Source organism: Pinus tabuliformis, chromosome 6, assembly GCF_031772625.1.
Source record: "Pinus tabuliformis cultivar Carrire ecotype Pingquan chromosome 6, CPIR1, whole genome shotgun sequence".
Taxonomy (NCBI): Eukaryota; Viridiplantae; Streptophyta; class Pinopsida; order Pinales; family Pinaceae; genus Pinus; species Pinus tabuliformis.
Genome location: NC_142292.1, coordinates 855579581 through 855603492, shown reverse-complemented (window position 1 = coordinate 855603492; position 23912 = coordinate 855579581). Strand labels below are relative to the sequence as shown.

Sequence of the window (23912 nt, the reverse complement as noted above, 5' to 3'; positions counted from 1 at the left end):
ACTACCTGTGATTTTATGCCTTGTTGGAACAATTAACATCACAGTTGTTATCGATGATCTAGTAGTCTTTGCTGGATAAAGTATTCGATTTCTCGACTATTTTAAACAGTCTCTTTCCTAATTAACTTATCCCAAATAGTAATTATCTCAATAGTCTTTTTGCTGAATAACTTGTACCAATTAGTCTTTGCTGGATGAATTATTCCATTTCTCAACTGTCTCTTTGCTAAATGACTTATCTCAAATAGAATTTTCTCAACAGTCTAATTTCTGAATAACTTAGCCCAAATAGTCCCTCTGCTGGATGAAGTACGCCATGAGCAGTTAGTCTTTTTGCTGAATAAGTTATCCCAAGTATTCTCCTTGCCGAGAGGAGAAAAACCATTGGAAAGGACTCTTCGGTTTCTAAGAGGAGAAACACCAAGCATCTCTCCATTTTTATTACAGTAGTATGTCGTATACCAGTAGATTTTGCAAGTAGCTCGTGCTCTTTCAGAAAAGCAAATTCTCCATGAACAGGCAAAAAAAAAATGTTGAGGGTTTACCAACCTGAGGACTTCCTCCAATTCTCCACGATAAGCATGCCCAGATGTGTGCAAATTATCTCCCCTTCCCATCATTATTGTAGAACCAATCCCCGCTATCCGATTCATCATCCTCATCACACGAATGTCATTTCCAGGTATCACCTTTGCTGAGTATAAGATCAAGTCATCTTTATTTAGCTTGAGGGAATGACTGCTTCCAAATGATGCCAAGTTGAGAGCTGCACGAGGTTCTGCCTGTGATCCTGTTGTGACAACTAGTAAATCCCTGGGAGCATAAGCATCCATATCATCAGCTTTGACCAAAGTAGATGGATCGAAAGGTGCCTGTCCAGCTCTCGAAGCAGCATCCAAGTAAGTCCTTAATGACATCCCTATAAAAACCAGCTTCCTACCAGTCAATTCAGCTGCAGCTTTCACGCTTCCAAGACGATGAACATTTGATGCAAACTGTGTAGTGATAACTCTTCCCTTTGCAGCAGCAATATTTCGTAACAAAGCCTCTGCTACATCAGTTTCACTGGTAGTTCTTCCAGGTGAAAGAATGTTGGTAGAGTCACTCATCATCAATGTAATGCCTTCCTTTCCAAGTTTTTCTAATGTTGATCGATCAAAGGTCTTTCCATCCACAGGCGACTCATCAATCTTCCAATCTCCTGTATGGAAAATTGTCCCATCTTTACAGCGAAGCACCAACCCACAACAATCCGGAATGGAATGCGTAACTCGAATAGCTTCTATCTCAAATGGTCCAGCCTGGAACTTCTCGCTTATATTAATGATGTTAAGTCTAGCCTCAGCATGAATATTGAAATCCTTTAATCGTTTTTTTAATGAGCTCCATAGTAAATGATGTTGAGAATATTCTCGTATGAGGATCCAATGCGGGAATTACCCAAGGCAAGGCTCCAATGTGATCCTCATGCCCATGTGTAATAACAACTGCTTCAATCTTATTCCTCCATCATTGAATAACAGTTGTGTCAGGTAAAACTTTCTGCACTCCAAGTTCATCGTAGTCTGGAAACATGAGGCCAGCATCAACCAAGATGTATCGATCATAGTGACCTATAAGCATACAGTTCATCCCTATTTCTCCCAAACCTCCCAATGGCAGGACACGCAATGGTGGTCCTTCAAATCCTTCATGAAACAGCTCCAATTTCCTCTGGATCCCATCATCCATGTTTTTTCTAGGCCCTTCAGCACTACTTGAACCTCTTCTAGATTTATTAAAAGCTGAAGAACCTGACTTCGATCTCATGGATTCTGTGGGAATCCCCTTGCTTTCTGCAATAACAATTCTAGGTGCTCTCTCGTTGTAACCGCTGAAGAGCACACCTGATAAATTACTTGGGAAAATGAAAGCTGTCCTGTTACGTTTTCTGTTCCAATGTGACCACCCAGCTCTGCTTCTGGAATCCAAAATCCCCATAGCCATGACATCTGGACTGCATGGAACCCCATTTATCACAGTCATGGTACCCAGTTCTATACTGCAGAAACCCGACTAGATAACAATCGACTTCCCGCCTGTAAGTCAAACATGCTGTTAAATCAGTTTTGGGGTTTGAAAATACAAGTACCCAGGCGGGATGAGCTGAACTATAAATGGTTATGGAGATTTGAATTCATTGAGAAGTGCTGAAGGGGATATACAGTTGGTCCTGATCAGTATAACGACAACATTGACTATGTTTTCACAAGGAAGCTGACTCATTACGGATGAATGCACTACTGATTGGTAATTATACTTTTCATTTTACAAAGATTGCCCCATATGTTACTGTTGTTCAATTCTACACTCTGAGGTACTGCTGATAATTGTAATATGAAGCCATAACAATGTGGTTATGCATGTCCAGATAGTACATGATCTAGTAATGATTGTGTCTAGGAAAATGAATTAGAGGACAAACGCCCTCAAAGTAAGCTTAACAGGTCGATTTACCAACTAGGCAAAGTAGAGCAATGGGTTAATATTATAAAATGATTGAATTCTGCTTATACCGGGTAATTGACATCGATTTTCGCATTGTGTAGCTGTTTAATGAAAGGCTGGCTAAATGGATATCAGAGAACAACACATTAGCAATAGTGAGATGGGAGAGCATAAGCATCCATATATGGAAGAAATAAGAGGAATCTTTAGCACTGGTGGATGAGTCAGATTGGAATTTGCTAAAGATGTTAGATATTAGGTTAGAGCTCTAGAAAAAAAACATCAATCAATCATGTCCTGATGGTAGAACAACCATGCTACATAACATAAACAATTGATAATAAATGGTACTAAAGAGTCAATGTTCAATTATTTTCACATAATTTATCCCATCATTCCAACATCAAAGATGAACCACTAAAGATAAAGATATATAAAGCGATCATCCCTAATGGCAACTTATGCTAATGTGGATATGTGAAAATCCATATATATATATGTATCCTAAATTTAGTATTTCTTTATAATTCTTTTTATAACATTTTTGAGATTATATTTGTATATTAAATTCTTCTTTCATATTTTTCTATAAATATCAACTAAATAAACCTAATAAATAATAATAATAATAATAATAATAATAATTAAATAAATATAATAAAAAAAAAATATCTTCCTAAATAAGATGCATAAAGGTTATTCATAATATGCATGAGGGTCATTCACAATAAATGTCATCATTATTTTATTCATTCAACATTTACATATTATTATATTTTTGTCTTTATATCATGGAGGAAATTTATCATGGACTTTTATGCTCCATTGGTATCAAAGATAGTTTGAGATATTGAACTTGTCATTTCTACCATACTTGTCACTGTGATCACACAAAAATATTCTTTTCCATAATGATTAGTTGATTTTTATATACTATTTTCATTCGCTGTTGTTTAAAAATGCATAGTTTAAGTGTTTATATTTTGGTTTCTTTCATGAGGATCTAGTGATGCAATTTTTGGCAAGATTGTGATTTTGGTTACTTCAATGCATTTTTGGAATGCATAAATGGATTTATTACCTTGAAAAACCCTTGGGGTGCTCAATCTATACATACTATAATTTGTAATTCCAACAAATTCCTATTGGATTTCAAGCAAAATTGATTGCAAAAAAAAAAAAAATTAGAAGAATTAGGCTTGACATTTAAAAAATTATGTTGCCAAGTTCTCTATGTGATTGTCGTGCATTGGAATTGTTGTATCACTCTGCAACGCATACACCAACATCATTCCATGTTTGTACGATAGATGTGATTTCTATGTCATATAGTTGCCATATCATATTGTTGTCCATTCGTCACAACACATAGTTGCAACTCAACCTTGTGTTGCCATTTTTGTATCATTATATGAGCAATTTGAATATTTAGAAAAAAAAAATGTTTATGCTTTGTTAAGAAAATTGAGGAACGACAAAACTATACAATTAAGTATGGAAGACCTCATTCACTCAACTACCAATAATTAAACTACAAACTTTAAAATTTCTTCTCCAAAGGCCAATTTAGAATGGACAAATTAGAGACATGCAAGTGGTAGATACTCAATACAAACATATCATTGATTGATTAGAATCATGATAAGTTGAAGAGAAAATCAAAGCCAAGAATCATGAAAACTAGAGAAAAATAAAAGTGATCTAAAATCACTCATATTAGAGCTTTTATAAAAATAGAACTCAAGAATCACAACAAACTAAAGAAATATATAATTGATTTAAAGGAACACATATAAAAACTTTCATCTAGTGTTAATTCTCTACATAAAACCACTCCACAACCAAGTTCTTCAAATGCATCTATTGTGACTAGATCAAAGTACTGATTGTAGATCCTAACAAAATTGAAGATTTAGAACATGGTAAACAAAGGTGGATTATGTCATAGGTGAAATATCACCAATAATTAACACAATTATTATTGACCATTACAAAAATTGAAGTCCAAGCTTAAGGTGGGTAGTTCCTCCTATGAAAAAGGCATAGGCATCCCCTATGAATTTGAGTTAATACAAAATTATTGCTATCTTAATTGCATGATTGAATGAATAAAACTAGAGAGAATTCTCCTAAATTAGTCAATTTGTCATTTGAAGGAAGGTGGGTGTTATTAATTGTTGCTTTAATTAGTTGTGATTTTGATTATGATGATTTTGTTGGAAAAGTTTATGTATGGCGCTTCCTTTAACTATTAATTTTAATAATATCTATAATGTATGTTTTGTACATTTATACAAAAAGTGGATTGCAATGTTCCCCAGATATAGTCCTTCAGTTATAACGGAATTCGTGTTATAGATACCTTGGGAAAATTTTAACCTGCCACCAGAAGGTTGGCAAGAGTTTCAGGAAGGGTTCCTAAGATTATGTGTCGCCGTGTCTCCTTTATGTTCTAAGGACTTCGGGACGAAGTCCATTGTTAAGAGGGGGTGTATGTAGTGCCCACTCTAGTTTCCTGACCTGGATATGACATCATCTTAGACACTCTATTCTTCGAGGACCTCAGATTGAGGATCTGGACCCATGACACTATTATTAGCGATTGAGATATTCATGGTTGTGATGTTTATGAATGCTTCCCATTGATATTATGGTAGCATGAATGGTTATGTATCTTATCGATCAATATTCTGATGATTGCAATATTAATAGTTAAGTTGGTCCCTATTTGAAATTATGATGAGGGTAGTAAAGAATATGTATGCGCTCTACTAAAAACATAATGAGGATAAATTTTATGGATAGGTATATTTCTACGATGTTACGATGTGATAGCTTAATGAATATGTATGTTTCCATTGATGATTATTGATAATAGCCATGAGGGATGTGTCCCCTATGTTACCTACTTCCTTTAGTTCAGACTTACAATGGACAATGATGTGAATGACCAGGAATTGTTAATGATGCTATTATGATAATTGACTAACATTGAGAAACCGTGTTACTGATGATTATTGAGTATGGCAGGAAACCATCAGAGGCACTCGCATATGACATGTCGATGACACCTGGTTTGATGAAAATTTATATTACTTTATCTTTGAAAGTATAAGTCGATCTTGGAATCTACCATATATGTTAAAGTATATTCTGATGAAATATTAATGGTTGCAGGCACCGATTAGTTGCTTGACCGAATGACTCACATATGGGTGATGGGGTTGTACAAGTGGATGGAACTACATGGGAGGGGTGGGACAGAGTCCCTGATCTCACCCACTAGCACTCCCGCCATGACTTGGGCTGGAAGGGTTGAAACACCTTCGCCTTGAAGATCACGATGCCATGAGGGTAGGTTCCAAAGTTGGTTTGCTCATGAGGACTTTACTGGGGGGCGCGCATCAAGGCGGATTCCTTGATCCCTGGCACCATTAGTCTCACTATAGCAGGCAACATAAGAGATGACAGTGGTCTATGACGTTGCAATATACTTTCCCCTCGTAATCACTGGATGCTTGAAGGGCAAGTGGTGTGGCACCCTTGGAACTTCAGGGGAATTTCTTGAAGGGCACGACCAACTTGGCACCCTTGGCATCACAAATAAACTATTAGGTGTGGCACCCTTGGAACTTCTAGGGAAGTTCTTGAAGGGCACAACCAAATTGTCACCCCTGACATCACAAATAAACTATTAGGTGTGGCACCCTTGGAACTTCTAGGGAATTTCTTGAAGGGCACAACCAAACTGGCACCCTTGACATCACAAATAAGCTATTAGGTGTGGCACCCTTGGAACTTCTAGGGAAGTTCTTGAAGGGCACAACCAAACTTGGCATCCTTGGAATCATTAAAAATAAATAATAATAAATAAATATAAGCAAGGAATAGAAACTAGGTAAATTTACATCAAGGGTAAATGATGATTAGAAACCAATGTAATTAAATCAAAAATAAAACTTGGAATAAGGAGGATCATAGGAAGAATTAAAATAAAGTACCTTAAAAACTCTACCCTTCCCATTTTGGAAAATACTAGGAAGATTATGTGGTTTAATTAGGAAAAAGGGGAAAGACAAACATAATAGTAAGGATAAAGATTAATCCTAAACTAATTTAAACCTAATTAAGAAAAGGGGAAGGTGAATTAAAATGAGAATAATAAATTAAATTTAGAGAAATGTAGAGAAGCTCCATGTGTCAACAACCAACATAAGAATATCCATCTAGGAGATAACCTGAGTTAAACTAGGGAGTAGATTGGGGATAAAATCTTGACTCATTAATTGACTTCAAGTAATGAACACAAATTAAGGAATAAAAGGGGGAAATAAAGAGACAACTAGGAGAAGAAATAGGAATCTTGTTTAAGTAAATAATTTTGGGAGACCCTTGATGTGAGAATGACACATGGGTGGGTGAATAATCAAGCTATTGAATTATAAAAAAAAAAATTAATTATGCATGACATGACAAGTGTCACCTATGAGGACTCCTATAAAAGAAGGGGCAAGCCATGGGAGAAAGGACTTTTTGGGGGAAACCTTATTGTTGGATGGATGAGATGTTGTGAGAGCAGTGATTACGAAGCTATAGTGAGTTTGGTGAGGTAGAGGATTTAGAGAGGGGACTCTTGAGCCAAGGTGTGCTCTCCTCTACTAGCTAGTGATTGTCTCCATTGTACAACCCCATTGCAGCTCAGGGGTCCGCGGGGAAGAAGAGTACCCAAGGAGTAGGTTGGGAGGTCAACCAGTGAGTCTTCGCATTCGGATCAAGTGCGTCATCATTCACTCGCGAAGGTGACCAGCTACAAGGGAATACCAGCAACGGCAGAGCAAGCAGAGTCTCGCCTTCTGGTGAACGGTACATATGTATTTTATTACTATTGATCTCAGTTAAAGGTATGAAAATGTTATGGTATGTTTCCTGAAATGAGTGGCAGGAATGTGTATGCTAAATAAATTTGAATTTCAATGCGTTTCTTTTCTGGTTGTCATTGTTGTTTTCAAAAAAAAAAAAAATGTATATAGTCTGGAGAGTTATGGTCCTTACAGGAGGGTCCCCTTTTCTCACAACTCCATTAATTACAGTATTTGTATTTCTTTTGATAATTTTTAAACATCAATAAGTTATTTTCACAGCTAATATTTCTCTTTTCTGAATTTTAGCAGCATATGTGAAATGGTTGGATGAAGAAATTTATTTGATAAATGTGTTTGGAATCATTTAATCAAGTTTTAGATTCTTGATTTTTATGACTGTTTGGTCTGTCTTTTCTAATAAACATCAGAAATATCAAGAGTTGTAGTGGGATGATGGGATCCACTCAATAGCCTTTGCTTCCAAGTGTTGATGCAAAAAAGAGACATTAGAGTTGTGTGTATGAATGGTTTAATTAGAAATCACTTGCGGTGTAAGCCTGCATATATTTTGTGCAACATCTCATAACCTTACCTACCCTTGGTTGATAACATATTTTTTTCAAATTATAAGTCTATAATATGCCCAACAGGTAGATGGGTTGATTTGATGAAGAGACAAGGGGGTGGTGAGGTCCCTAGAATGACACTTGATGACAAGTTTTTCCTTTGGTGGGAACAAGTCATTGCCATTGAGGACTACCCTTATGTAGGCATGGACTTCAGAGTAGATCCAGATCTAGTGCTCCCACCCGGTGTTGCATGGGGTGCCATTGGTAAAATTGTTTTTAAGTTTTTAAAGTTGATTTCTTTTTTGGGATTTCAAAATTATGAATTGAAATTCTTTTTTATAAGACAAAAATTCTTACAAATTGTTTGATCATGATACAGATGTGGGATCGGTAAGACCTAAGGGTCTACCTAGGCAAAGGCGTCATGGAATAGGCATAGAGAGTGTCACAACTCATACTGAGAGAGTCCCCCATCCCATACAGAGGAACTTGGAGAGATTTACTCACTAGGTACTTATGGCAACAATAGAGGATATACTAGAGGCTATGCAGAGACACATGGTAGGAGTGCCACGAGATTGGGTGCAGCCTTTTGGATGGGTGGCTACTATCATTTTCTTCTTCTAAGATGCACATCTGGAGATGGACCCCTAGATATAGATTAGAGATGTCCAGATCTTTTTTTTGATAGACATGATTGGGCTTAAGCCCTAATTTTGTAGGACATTTTGTCCCGATTTTGTTGTTGGGCACGGGATCCCCCAAGGGAAGTTTTGGGGCTTAGAGCCCAGATTTTGGTCCAATTTTGTAATTCCAATATAAATACTTTGTGGGAACAGAGTGCGTAGTTGTTAAAGTGTCATAGGATTGTCCATTTTGATAATGTAATGTCGGTTGTAGAAGATCTACCCATGGTCTGCAGACCATGGAATTGTATAAATAGAGCGAAGATTTAAAATAATATAAGCATATTTGAAGAGACAATGATGAAGAATTGAGTCATATCTGAAGTTTTGGGTCATAGCATAGGTAGAGGCTCTACAGCTGAGTGCATAGAGGCCTAAAAGTCAGCAACTGAGTGCGTGGACCCCTGCAGCTGAGTGCACAAGGCGAGTCGAGTCTGTAATCATCTAGAAGTTTTAATAAAGAGAAGTTTCTATCATTTCTACGTCTCTATTTCCTGTTTATGCATTTGTTATATTGGGTATGAATTTCATTTCTAATTCTTATATGATGCATGAATGTGTATAACTATATTGGTTAAGTGAATGCAAGTTAGAATATCTGCTTACACGAAGACGATTAAGATTTGTCACTAAGATAAGTAAGATACTTAGTCTAGTTCAGGAAATAGCGCAGTTCACTGCCCTAGCAGTACGAAAGCATCTAAGCCCCTGGTTAGAGTTGTGGGAAGGCTGATTGTAATAATTAGCGAAGGTACTGAAGGGTGGAACGGAACGCGAAGCAACCTACACAAAGGTAGGTCGAGTTGGAGTAAACCGGCATCACAACCATCTCAAGGATGCGGAAAGTTGGTTCCAGCATCCCCCCATACTACTTCAGATGATACCTCAGTCCACGCTGCGCGGGCTAATGTCAAAAGGGCCAGTAGTGTAGGGATTTGTTTGGCTAACTAACATTGAACAGATGTGTGATGTCGTATCATTGGAATCCAACTAAGAAAGAAATTGAAGGCTGGTTGGACAGAAGAATTCATGAGTTCGCGGCGCAGGAGAACAGAAACCCATGACTATCAAAAGAAGAGTGGCTAGAAAACTACCTATATACGGAGATCCATGAAATATTTTTCATGTCCTTCCCTACTGAGCTATATGAGTGGATTGCAAAGCTAGCAGATAGCCAAGGAAGGTGGAAGCTTGACGGTCCTATTGTGTGGACCCCAGAGCTAGTGCAAAGGTTGGAAGCATCGGAGGATAAGATCGCATGTGCCGTCAATCATTGGCTCAATCGCATTATAGGAGGATTTGTTACTAAGTTCACGGTTGACACCTCAGTCAGCTATAGCGAGGCAGAGCGATGCTTTCTCAAAGGACTGCGAGGTAAGTACATAAAGTCTTTGAATACTTGGATTAAAATGTTGTTATGCGAAAAGAGAGTTATGCAGTTACCTTGATGTTCAGGGCTATGTGAAGTGGAAAGGTTTACAGGAACGAAGGAAATAAGGGTCCAGAAAATAGCCCCTTGATTTCACCTCCACGAGGGGATGAGGAAGAGCTCGCAAAGGTCTCTCCATGAAGTGTTATTCATTTGATAAGACAAAGAATTACATGAATACCACCTCCACCCACACCACCACCGGCTTCACCGCCATCACCTCCATCTTCACCCGTACCAACTCCACCACCACCACGATTCAATATGGCAAACACAGTGAAGTTTCCTGTGTTCAAAGGTTTGGGAAATGAGGATCCAGACCAATTCTGGTTCATTGTAAGAGCTGTATGGGAAGCGCAAGGTGTTACAGATGACCATATAAAGAAAGTGACACTCGTTAGTGCCATGCAGGATCGCGCACTGACCTAGTATATTAAGTACTCCAATTATAACCCGAATGTGAGAGTCGCAAATATCCAAACAACGCTAAATAGAGAATTTAGCATGCCTAAATCTGAAGCACAGTCGATTGTGGGATTTAAAGATATCATGATGCTACCAGGAGAGACACCTTGGGAACTAGTTCATAGGCTAAAATGTATGATCCGCGAAGCCAATATGAATTTGACAGATGGACAGCATCGCGAGTGATTTGTATCCTTGCTACTACCACACTTAAGGAGTGCACTGTCGCAGCAGAAGATAACAACTCAAGTACAGGCTTTGGAGATTTCCATGAGGCTTCATGAGACCCTAATGTAGGATCCCAACCTAGGAGTTTAGCAAATCCATGCACAACTGAAGAATCTGTGTGTTGAGATGGAGAGTCTGAAACAGGAAAGGACAATTTGACCAGCAGTGCACAGAGAAGTGTGGTGCGTGAAATGCAAGATTCAGGGTCATGACAAAGACCACTGCCCAGTTTTTACAAATTACCTCACAAGAGGAGGACCGATGCCTTTAAGGCCGGAAGCTCAAGCAAGACCTAGCGTGGCGCCTGCTTTGTGGTGCACTATCTATCAAATAGCCAGAAAACATGCCACAGATCACTGCCACATGTTACAGAAGTATACAAAAACTTCGCAATAGTTGTTTTGCAACTTTTCTAGGTCGGTGGGACATGACAAGTGTACTTGCAAAAGCTATGAGTTGATGATGGATAGAACTCCCACCTACAGAGTTTAGGCCGAAACTCGACCCCTTGATTAGAATGTAGGGATGGCATGGACAGGATTTCAGGGGCACGAACAAGGCCGAGGTGGAGGAGGACTTGGTAGAGGTCGTGGATAGTTGATTTGCTACAATTACGGAGGGTCAGGACACTATCCATGACCTCTATCCAACACGCCCGTTCGTGACCTCTACCATGGATCGACGAGGTTTATACAATTAAAGCCTCAATTGAAGCAAAGCTTGCACAACTACAAGCAACTCAGGAGTGGATTCAGGATAGCAGTTCAGTGACAGTGGTCATCGAACAACGCGTGGATGAAGTCCAGTAGGCAGCCGCTCAGTGCACTGCCAAACTTGCAACAATCTAAACAAAGTTGGGAGGTCTTCGTGATAAGATCTCCGCACCTATAGAGTGACTCAAGGGTGAGTCACGATGTTTGTTTTGGGGGCCTGCTAGGTGCAGGATCCCCCAAGGGAAGTTTTAGGACTTAGAACCCAGATTTTGGTCCAATTTTGTATTCCAATGTAAAGACTCTGCATTTTGTGGGCGCAGAGTGCATAATTGTCATAGGGTTTTCGCCCTTATTTTGGTAATGTAATGTCAGTTGTAGAAGATCTACCCATGATACACGGACCATGGAATTGTATAAATAGAGCGAAGCTTTAAAACAATCTAAGCATATTTGAAGAAACAATGATGAAGAATTGAGTCATATCTGAAGTGTAAGTCTAAGTTCTGGGTCGTAACATAGGTAGAGGCTCTGCAACTGAGTGCGCAGAGGCCTAGAAGTCCACAACTGAGTGTGCGGACCCCTGCAGCTGAGTGCACAGGATGAGTCGAGTCTGTACTCATCTGGAAATATTAATAAAGAGAAGCTTCTATCATTTCTACGTCTTTATTTCTTGTTTATGCATTTGTTATATTGGGTTTTAATTCCACTTCTAATGCTTATATGATGTGTGAATGTGTATAATTGTATTGGTTAAGTGAACGCAAGTTAGAATATTTGCTTACATGAAGATGATTAATACTTGTCACTAAGATAAGTAATATACTTAGTCTAGTTCGGGAAATAGCATAGTTCACCGCCCTAGCAGTGCGAAAGCATCTCAGACCCTGGTTAGGGCTACGTGAAGGTCAATTGTAACACTTCACGAAGGTGCTGAAAGGTGGAACAGAGCGCGAAGAAACCTGTGTGAAGGTAGGTTGAGTTGGAATAAACTGACATCACAGCCATATCAAGGGTGTGGAAACTTGGTTCCAGCATCCCCCCCATACTGACTCGGGTGAGATTTCAGTTCGTGCTCCGCGTGCTGATGCCGAAAGGGCCAATAGTGTAGGGATTTGTTTGGCTAACTAATGTTGAACCTAGGTCAAGTCCCCATAAGAAAAAATTTGTATAATATTTTGAACATAAAAATTCTATCTATATACAAATGGTTTCATAATGTTATGACCATATATATAGATGATTTTTTATTATTTTTTATTTTTAATGTGATGATGATTAATATGCCAATATAATGCTTGATTAGAAATGGAATCTGAAAATGAGTTTTATGATCGTGGAATATGAATAAGTTTGATAAAATTAAATGATCTTTGTAATAAACACATTCTTAGAAATTTGTTATATAAATAAGGATCTCTCACATGATAGATGTTTAATTGAGAAATCACCAGTTGTGAATCCAAATATACTACTAACGAATCAATACCAAAAGATATTGCTTCAAAGAGTAAGTTAACAACAATAATATATTTGACAAATTGTTTGAAGCAGGGTCGATACATATGCCTCTTGAAACCAACAAGTGACCAGATGGATAGTAAATTACCCAAGTCGCAGAAGCCAAATTCTAGGTATCTTGAGTAGCAGCATTGGTGAACCCTAGATATACTAGATCATCCATTGACACCTACCAAAGTAGATCCAAAATATCGATATCACTATGAAACCTATAGATAGATATGCACAAATACATACAATATCTACAACCAAGAAAATGCTAGGCAGAAGCCTAGGCATAATACTTCTTAAGATAGAGCCCATTTCTAGGCTTCGCCAGCTCGTTTCCATCAAAATAAACCAATTTGTAAGCTCATTTTTTCAAGACCTTTTTAACGATCAAAGGAACATACCACATGGGTTTGAAATTTCCTTCCCCCAAGGTGTCTCTGTCTTGGTCATAGACCAGGACAAGGTCATCTTTAGAGAAAACCCTAGGACATACAACCTTATCATATTATATCTTCAGTCTCTTTTTATGAGCTTCATTAATTGTGGTTGCATATCGACGATGATCATCAAGATGTTCCAAATAAATGAGGCATTATTTAAGACTGGAAGTGTCTCAAAGAATTACTATGGCTAATTTAAGTGAAGGAATTTCACATTCTAGAGAGAAGATCAATTCCAAACCATAAACTAGTTCAAAAGGAGTGAAACCCGTAGTGGTTTTAACCGACATCTGGTATGCCCAAAGCGCAGGATATAACATTATATTCCAATTGGATCGAGCTTTATTATTTTTCCTTTGCAAGATAAATTTCAGGGATTTATTCATGGCTTCCACCTTACCATTGCCCTAAGGATAGTAAGGAGATGAGTGCTCCTTCCAGAAACCCAACTTGAGAGCCAATTCAACCATCATCTTGTTCTGGAAATGACTACCATGGTCAATGAAAATCCCGTTAGGAATACTGTTATGAAACCAGCTCACAAAAAGATAGAAAAGAGAGATCCACGCCTTAGAATTCAGCCTCTTCGAGGGGGCAACCTCCTTTACATTACATAAATGAACAATTCTTGGATGATACAAATGAAAAAACCTCCTTTCTATATATAGGAGTCTAAGGAGTCACAATATAATCTAGCCGACCTAACAATAATAATATAAAGCCACAAAAATAACAATAGAGGGATTCTATGGGGCACAAAAATAACAATATGGGGGTAATAGGGGCACAACAATATAAATAAGGGGTATAACTACAATAGTAATGGGGTAATCACTAGTATTATAGGGACCCAACATGCCCCTCTCCTTCAAAAAAGTGTTGTCCTCAACGCTTGAGTAGTTTTGGATACTTCTGCATAAAATTCTCATCCTCCCATGTGGAATCTTCAGCGGATAAGTTCTTCCACTTGATAAGATACTCTGAAATTGATCGATTTCGTAGCTGTCGAGTTCTTGTTTCTATGACTTTTTCTAGTTCTAATATAATTTTTCCTTCCTCGTCAAGTTCTGGCAATATTGTTTGAATTGGGAGCTTGTCACCTATAACCTTCTTTAAACATGAAACATGGAAAACTAGGTGCAATCGAGAAGCTGCAGGAAGCTCCAATTTGTATGCCATAGTACCAATCTTTTGCAACACCTTGTACGGACCATAATACTTTGGTGATAATTTATTATCCTTCTTAGCTTTCTTTAGGGACATTTGCTTATATGGTTGTAGCCGTAGGAATACCCAATCACCTACATCAAAACTTCTTTCACTGCGATGTTGATCTGCCTGTTGTTTCATTCTATTTTGTGCCAGCATGAGGTTATCCTTTAAGAGTTGGAGGACTTGTTGTTGATGTTCAATGTGATGTTCCACTGCCTGAACCTTAGATTTTTCTCTTAAATATGATGTGATGGATGGTGGTTGATACCCATAAAGTGGCGTAAATGGGGTCATTTTTGTTGTTGTATGGAAGGAAGTGTTATACCACCATTCAGCTAGAGGCAACCATTTGACCCATTGTGTCTGTTTATCAGATACAAAGCAACGAAGATATCCTTCCAAACATTTGTTTACTATCTCAGTTTTCCCATCAGATTGAGGATGATAAGATGAGCTATGAGCTAACTGAGTACCAAGACAAGAAAATAATTCTGTCCAAAAATTTCCAGTGAAAATGGGATCTCTGTCACTTACAATAATCTTTGGGTTTCCATGTAGCTTTTGAATTGTTTCCATAAATGCAGTAGAAACTGTATTGGCTTTAAATGGATGTGATAATGCACAAAAGTGTGCATACTTGGTAAGTCTGTCAACTACCACCATGATGACACTCTTTCCCTCAGACTTGGGTAAACCTGTGATAAAATCCATTGAAACCTCCTCCCAACGTTGGCTTGGAATGGATAAAGGTTGTAATAGACCCGGTGTCTTAATTGTTTCAACTTTATTTTGCTGGCAAACCAAACATTCTGCCACAAACTTTTGAATATCTGATTTAAGGCCATCCCAAAAAAATTCCTTCTTAACCCTGTGGTAAGTTTTTAAAAATCCTGAGTGCCCTCCTAAGGGAGAAGTGTGCAATTCCATAAGAATCTTTTGTTTTAGCTGGGAATTCTTACAGAGGTATAAGTGATCTTTGTACCATAACGAATCATTTTGCCGGCTAAATGTATCAGAAGTACTGGAATCTTGTTGTAGCTTTCGAATAAGTGCCCACACTTCTTCGTCATTCTTCCATTCCTCCCTTGCTTCGTTTATCCAATGTGGTTGGATAATAGAAATGGCACACAACAATGCTTCCACATCCTCATCCTTTCTTGAGAGTGCATCTGCCATCACATTTTGCTTCCCTTTTTGTAGATGACTTCAAAGTCATAACCCAACATCTTTGTGACCCACTTTTGTTGCTCTTCAAAGGATAATCTTTGTTCTAAAAAGTATTTAAGGCTATCATGATCCGTTTTTACCTTGAAGTGTCTTCCCATTAGGTAGGGTCGCCATTTCTTAAGTGCATGGAGTATTGCCAACATTTCCTTCTCATAAATAGCTTTGCTTAAAAACTTTCCCTTGATTGGACGACTTTCAAAAGCAATGGGTCTTTCATCTTGCATTAGAACAGCACCAATTCCATTTCTTGAAGCATCACATTCCACAATAAAGGTTTTTGTGAAGTCCGGTGTAGCTAAGACCGGTGCTTGGCACATTGCCTCTTTAAGATGTTCAAAGGCCTTTGTTGCTTCCGGAGTCCATGAAAATGAATCTTTCTTCAATAATGTTGTTAGAGGTGCTGCTATTCTCCCATAATTCTTAACAAACTTGCAATAATACCCTGTCAACCCAAGAAATCCTCGTAGATGCTTTATGGATGTGGGGATTTTCCATTCCTTAATGGCTTTAATTTTTCTAGGGTCTGTTAACACCCAGGTTGTTCCCTATGACTCCCAAGGGAATACGGCCGGGGTAACCACTAACCAATCTTTTGATCACTGTTTCTAGCCAAACTGTGATCAGAGAGGGCTCTCTCTTTATGATTTGTATCTGTAATGATACTGTTTAGGCTAGGTATTAAGCACAGGTTTTGTTTATGTTTTGGTTGAAGAATTTCTTTCAGATCTTTGTGATGTATTATTCAGAGATTCAAGTATCATTGGGCAATGGAGTCTATGGCTGTAGGTGTCTAGAAACTTTGAGATGAACTGGTGAAACTTGCAGGGCCATTTGGGTGCTTTATAGAACAAACTTTTGATTAATAACATGAACAGGCTAAACAAGCAGTGAAAGCATTTAAGAATTTTCACTCAGCGTTTAAGTATTCCCGCCCTACTGGTTACGAGAAATGGATAGATGTCTCAGGGGCAAACTCGAAACCCTGGAAATGTCTATCACTGTGAAAGATATAGTTTTAAAGTGCAGCAATTAAGAATTACACTTCTGTTACTGTATCTAAAGAAAACATGGATAATAGCTCAGTTTGAGTTCAGGGTAATCATAGATTAAATCCTGGAACCATTCTTCTACTTTGCTATTAAGTGTAAAACATTTAAACAACAAAAGAGAACAAAAGACTCAAAAAACATGAAATACAGAGATTTAAGAAAAACTTATTGTTTTATGAAACACTCTGGAATCCTGCAACATTCACCATTCATCACGACGCATCAAATACACCAAGCTTTTGGAAATTCCATTCTCCCTTTGTATTACTTCTCTGAGGATCTTACAGCAAATGAGACTTCCGAAAGGAAAATAACAACAACCCCTGCTCTATTATGCGGAGGGGTCTATATAGTACTCTGTATACAAAATATCTCAGGTATTGAGTCATCTGAGAGAGAGAAAATATCTTTAGTAGTGTTCAGAAAGTAGGCCGGAAGTTATTACAACGTTAAATGCAGAGTAAATGCCCTTTATGTCTGTCAGATGATTGTTTTGACTTTAAGGAGTCACTGAGTCGGTTACATTACTATGTATCGATCCTGTAGGTACGCATTTACTTTTGCCTGCGCAATGAGTTTCTCGGCTTTGCCAGCTGCGTTTGTCTTTCTTGCTTTGTTGGCTGCTTCATCTGCTGAGTTGGCTCAGCTTTGAATTTATGATGCCTGTTGATTTTGCTGACTGTTCTTTCCATCTAAATTTATAGAAGAAACAGGAATTGATGCATGGCCTAATGTTTACAAAATTCTTTGGATGGCATCTGTCCACCATTCCTGTGTAGGGAGCTGATGCCTGAGGATGGCCTGCATTGTCTCTTCAGCTTCTGTATCCTTGAAAAAGTTGGGAGCTACATCAAACAGATGATTCATTTCATTCATTATAAAAAGTAGATTTTCTATCTTACCATAGAAAATCTGTCCTGTGATAGGCCCTGTGTCTTCTGAGGTGCTGGCCTTCTCATTTACCTGTGATGAGGCAAAAACATTCACTCTCTTGGCATATTCTTCATGGGTGAATAATCTCCCTCCGTTGTTCAACAAGCTGGGGAGTCCTTTACTTTCCAATACCCGAAACCTCTCAATGAACCTGTTTACTTCGGTTTGCATATCTTGGGTTCTTCTGTCTAACGTTTGCACCAGACTTCTAAGAGTAAGAACCCTCTTGATCATTTGGATAGTATCAGTTCTGTTTGTGATTCCCATGATGGTCAACTGAGAACTTGTCTTATGATTGAGCACATTGATCATTTTTGTTGCAATTTCAGGCATGTTCCCCAATAAGGCCCTTGATGTTCTGATTTCCCTCTGCGCCTTTGGAATGAGCTCCAGTTGCTCATGGATTGTCTCAATGTATGGCCATTGGTTATTGATGGATTTACCAATATTGGACCATATCATTGCTCTGATTTCGGCTATGATTTTATCTAGTTTTAGCTCTTTCTCAAGCTCCTTGATTTTGTCTTTAAGAGCTTTGATTTCCTTGGCCTTCTCTCCTACTTCTCTCTTTGTTTTGTCATGCCTTTCATTCACCTTGGCCAGCTGCTCCTTAGTTTCATTTAGCTGCATCATTTGTGCTTCTAGAGCTTGTATTTCGCTCTTTAGCTTTTGCATGTCTAAGCTCTGATCTGTGCTGGTGGGTGCTGCTGAAGTAGATGTGGCTGGTTGTTCAGCCTGCTGAGGTGGAGGTGCAGTAGTAGGAGCAGTCTCCTCAAGATTAATGACCTGTGGAGGGGGCTGAGATGTTTGCCCCTCTTGCGCTTGTGTTGATGATCCTTTCAGAGGTGCTTGTGTGGCCTCATATTGCCCCAATTTTTCTTGTGCCTTTATAAGTTCTTTGTAAACAGAAATTAATAGAGCAGTGGAATCCTGCTCATGCCTTTGTTTTGCCACTTCATCGGTCTGTGGATGGATAGTGGCTGGAAGTTTAACCTTCTTCCTTAGTGCAGCCATATCAGCATCTCTGATTTTTAAGATCTCTTGTATCCCTTTGATATCATTGGGATTGTGCCCAATTTCTATGATGATTTCTTCCAGGGTTTTGATCCTGTTGTCTTTGGCCTGAGAAGAGGCTCTCTCTAGCTCCAGCTGGGAAGCTGTAGCATTCAGACTGCTTGTTAACTTGTAGTTGTCCAAGGTCTTATCGGCCAATGAAGCATACACCATTTCCCCTGTTTGTTTATGCAACTCAATTTTGTCCATGGGGTGTATTTCTTTGGCAAGGACCTCTAAATTGGTCCTGAGATAATCAGCAGAAGACTATGGCTTGAGTGCCGTAGGCATAAAATGACTCAATGTCAGTTTGCCCTCACCTACATCAAAAGCAGACATGAGTCTCTGCTGATTGGAAGGAGCCATGTTAAGTAGGTGATTATATAATTGAACTTTGATTGGGTCACTCCTCCTCTTAATGTCTATGAACTGCTGCTTTATGCTCACTCTTTCCTCTTTCTGCTGGCTGGAGGAGCTGACTTCCCCTCCCATTGTCCTGTCTAGTTCCTGCTGGGAGGAACTTGCTGAAATTTCTTGACTCGGTGGGCCCATGCCCAGTGCTTCTCTGATGGCTATATCCTCTTCTGGAAAATCGTTGAGTCTTTGCCTTTTCTCTCCTTGATTTATAGAGGATGTCAAGGGAGTTTCTCTTTCCCTCTTCCTAAAGACAAATGTGTCCTCCTTTTGAGGGGTTTGGAGGACCGAGGCATCAGATGTAGTGTCTTGCCTTGTAGGCATGACTTTTTCAGTGGTCTGAGGAGTATCCACTGTTTCTTTTTGCTGAGCAGGTTGCTCTTGTCCTTGTTTTTCTTGCTGCTGTTCCTCTTGCTGTCCTATGTCTTCTTGTTGCCCTTGCTGTAGCCCTTCTGCTTGTTCTTGTGCTTGCTGACTTTGATTTTGCTGCTGTTCCTGCTGTTGCTCTTGCTCCATCTCTTTTTCTGCCTCCATTTCTTTTTCCTTTCCTTTTTCTGATACTTTTCCAGCAACTCTTGTAGTTTGATGTGGAGTAGTTGAAGAGGAGGCTGCTGGTCCAATTTGTGTGCTTGGCAGTGAGGGGACCTGTGCATAAAATTCAAGGTCAGCCATCTTCTTTTGATTGTTCAGAGCTCTTTGATTAAGCTCTTCTTGAGTCATATTTTCTTCTAGAGTTCCCCTTTTCCACTTGCTTTGATTGGCATATTTTTCAATTTGGGGGAGGCTATAATGACCGTAAGCAGACAGTTTATATTTGAGTCTCCTCATTGTGATGAAGTTGTTGGGGTCATAGGGTTTCCATATAAAACTGTACTTCAAACCAAATCCCACCAGTATTCTATCTGCCTCCTTCCACCCTTCATCCCTTTCATTGTAGACTAAATGGCCAAGTTGGCTCTTGATTTTCAGCTGTGCTTTCTTGCCTCTGCCTGAGAAGTGGAACATATCCACATAGCCAAACTGCCTGAAGTATTCTAAGGCAAATAGCCTCATGGGCACAAATTTGGGTAGTCTAAATGGGGGTAATTCACACCCATATATTCTGATGACGGTGTGGTGTTGGTAGAGATACCAATCCCCAATACTGTATACTTTTGACAAATGTAGGCACCTTTTCATGTCATCTCTCAGTCTAGGAGGAGGTGAACCAATCAGTAGAGTCAAGGCTGGATGGATGAAAAGATCAATAAACTCACAGTAGGTGTATGGAGAGTGGCTTGATATGTGGAAAACAGATGTCCAATATACTACTGATCTCAGATTGCCCTGTGCATCTACTCTCTTCTTTGGGAAGGAAAATTTATCATGCTGGAAGTATATGAGCAGATGATATAGGTAGGAGGTGTACCTAAACACTCTTTCTCTTGACAAATTCATCAACTGTTCATGCATTTTGTCTGATATGTATGTTGCATAATCATAGTGAATTGGCTTTTTTCCTGGGGAAAACATAAGCATTATTTGTATAATTGTTTCATCCACATGTTCTATCGAATCATATCCCAGGATGGGACTGATCATGTCAACCAGGTCTAGGCCCAACTGGTTAAGATAAACATAGTTGATAGGAGGAACTTGCAGAGTGCTAGCCTTGATGAAGAGCTGGTTGACCTTAATAATTTGGGCCTCTGTGGTTTTGGCTCCCTGTACTATTAGATCAGCTAGTGACAGTGGGACCAACTTTTGCTCTGTCTGGAATTGCAACATCTCCCTGATGGCTTCAGGGGTAATGAGAAACAGAATTGAACCTTCAGCATCTAGCACTGCCCTCTGGGATGCATCATAGTGTTCAGCAACTATGTGCACAAGCTCAGGGAATTGATTAACCTGAGGAAGCTTGAATATTGGGAGGAATGAATCCCAAATTCCCAGGATGTCTGTCCCCCTCTCATGTTTGATCTTTATCTCGTTTAATATTTGCAGATGGAACCTGCTTCTGCTCATCATTTCCTCTGTTATCTTGTAGTCCAGGTCTGCCAATGCTCTGGTGTCAAATGTTCTATTAGGAACATTCAGGGGAGCCACATTGAGGGCTATGGGAGCTACAGGGGGGTCCATGACTTTCCTTTGAGGTTTCTGTTTTGCTTGGGGATTGTGTCACTTATGTAGATCAATAACAACAGAGTTTCTTTGCAGAGAAGGGTGAAAATGCCTGAGAAAAGGTGAATGCAGGGTCTGCAGCAGTCGAAATGCTGCTTTATGGTAATTAAGAGCGAAGCTTAGCTTTTTTGGCACCTTTCAATGGTAAAATTTGGTTTCAAATGCGCCTGCCACGATTGCGCAGACAGGACCTGGTTTCTTAGCAGAATGCCACTGGGAAAAGGCTCGGCTGGTGTTTTCCGAAGTGATAATTGGAACTTCAAGGCTTTGCTGAGGAATTCAGTGATAAATTTCTGATTTTCGGCTTTCTTTAAGCTTTCTAAAGCGTTAAATAGATAATTGCAGGCGCACAGAGGATGAATGATGAGGAATACCTGGTAAAACAACGAGCAGGGGTCGTGACCGCAGGTTGAACTGGTGCGCTGGAGGTCTTCTGGTCAGTTTAGCAGGTTGGTAGACAATTTTGACGTTGTTTGCATGCAGAGCAGAATAACGACGAACACACAAAATGACCAAAAAACGCGAACTTTTGGCTAAAATAGACCTTTTTACGTTTTTGGCGTGAATTCATGCTGACGTCAGCATGACGTCATTGGTGGGGTCAAGGTCGGATGACGTCATGCTGACGTCATCGGGTGACGTGGCGCTGTCTGGTTGGTACATGGTGGCGGTGACATGGCAGGACAGGTGGACCAATGGCAGGGACAGGGAGGTCGACAGGGCAGCGTACCTGGGTGACGGGGCGCTGACGTGTTTGCTGACGTGACGGTGATGTGCGGGTGGGATGGGGAAACCGGAAACCAGCGATGGTTTCATATCGCACCGCCTTCTGTACGGGGGCGGTATCCATCGGCTGTACCTCCGACGCGTGGTGGTGAGGACACGTAGCAGTGGGATGACGTCCTCCAAATACGGATGTCGGAAGATAACGTTCGGTCATCGGATGAGTTCCGACGTCACGATGATCGTTGGATCTGCGGGTGATGATCGGACGGCGGAAGGACAGCAGACGTGACGTGGGGTTAGTACGGGTAATGGTCAGATGACAGATGCAGTCCGATGCGATCAGGGCCGTCGGATCTGTAGGCCTTTGATCTGACGGTCGTCGGGGAGGTGACATGTGTGGAATATACGGATGAGGGCGGAGGCAGATAAACGTGGTTTGAGCGCTTTTCTAATGTATTATGATAAAAATAATTATATGCGCCAACCTCGGCTAACAGGCGGAAAGTGGGTTTTTATGCTCTTTTGGCTCTTTGAGGCGGGTAAGGTGGGGTTTAGGGCCTTTTTTAAAGGTTTTATGTGCAAAAGGGGGTAGAGATAGAGGAACTGGCTTATGAGAAAAAGGGGTATTCGGCATAGGTTTATCAACATGACCTGATGTCATTTGATCCCTGATTTGTAACTTTATTGGCTATAATGCCAAGGGGTGGGTATTTATAAGAGTTTGGGATTTATACACCTTGGTGTTAGTAATATTAGGGGGAAAAGGGGATGTAAAGGATTTATACAATAGAATTAGTGTTAATATGAATGAAGGGAGCAAATGAAGGGGATCTTACTGAGTTTATCTGAAATTGATTTAGTTTTGACAGTAGATCAAAATGAAAAGATTTTAGACAAGAAATGTGGCTTCTGAATGAACCAGAACCATCTAAAACCATGATCTTTCTCCATAAATCTCAGCTAAAAGAAAGGGAATGTTAGTAATGAAATGAAGGGGGAGAGGGAGGTTAGTCATGCTCCTGCTGTAGTCTTTTACTTTGCTGCCCATCATCACCATTCTTGCAATGATAGGGATCACTTTCTGCAACCCCAACTACCTACCCAGCTGCTTATCTAGCATTTTTTGTTTCTCCTTGGAGGGTGCACTTGGACTTGCAAACCCTTACTTGCCTTTTCTTTTCTTTGGCTTTTTCTTTATTCTTTTCTATCTACCTCTAACCTTATCTCTTCCAAGGTCCCAGATTGAGCTGTTGGAAACCTTTTCTTCTCTACCTGAACTACTTGTCTGCCAAGATTAGGCTGTTTGGACAGACTTCTTTCTCTATTCTATAACACAAAATTGAAACATGGCATGATCCAGGTTAAACAGTTGGATCATCCATCAAAATTTGAAAATAAAGTCCTCAATCATTGAGACACTCACACACCTTTTTGTTCTCTAGGAAATATGGGATCTTTGTGAACTCAAAGCAGAGCATATTTGGACTTTCTCTTGCCAATCATGAAATATGAAACCTATTGGTATAGGTATCCAACAGTGGCTCCACATGGGGATGGTTTTTCTTTTGAAAGACCAAGAACAGCAGGTCAGATTGCCTTGCTCCTTAGCTGCCCATACCAATCTTTGAAACTTGCTGCCTCAATGTGTCAAAATGGTGTGTTTCTCTTTTGGAAGACCTCTGATTCTATCAGCCTCTTGCTGCTTGGTGAATCACTTGGGAAAACTACTTTTTACAATCTAAAACAGAAG

The 23912-nt window shown here is 39.6% G+C and overlaps 1 pseudogene; it reads right to left on the bottom strand.

Moving 5' to 3' along the window:
* Positions 1 to 263: 263 nt before the first annotated feature.
* Positions 264 to 2218, bottom strand: LOC149261579 (ribonuclease J pseudogene; annotated as a pseudogene).
* Between the last annotated feature and the right edge of the window lie 21694 nt (positions 2219 to 23912).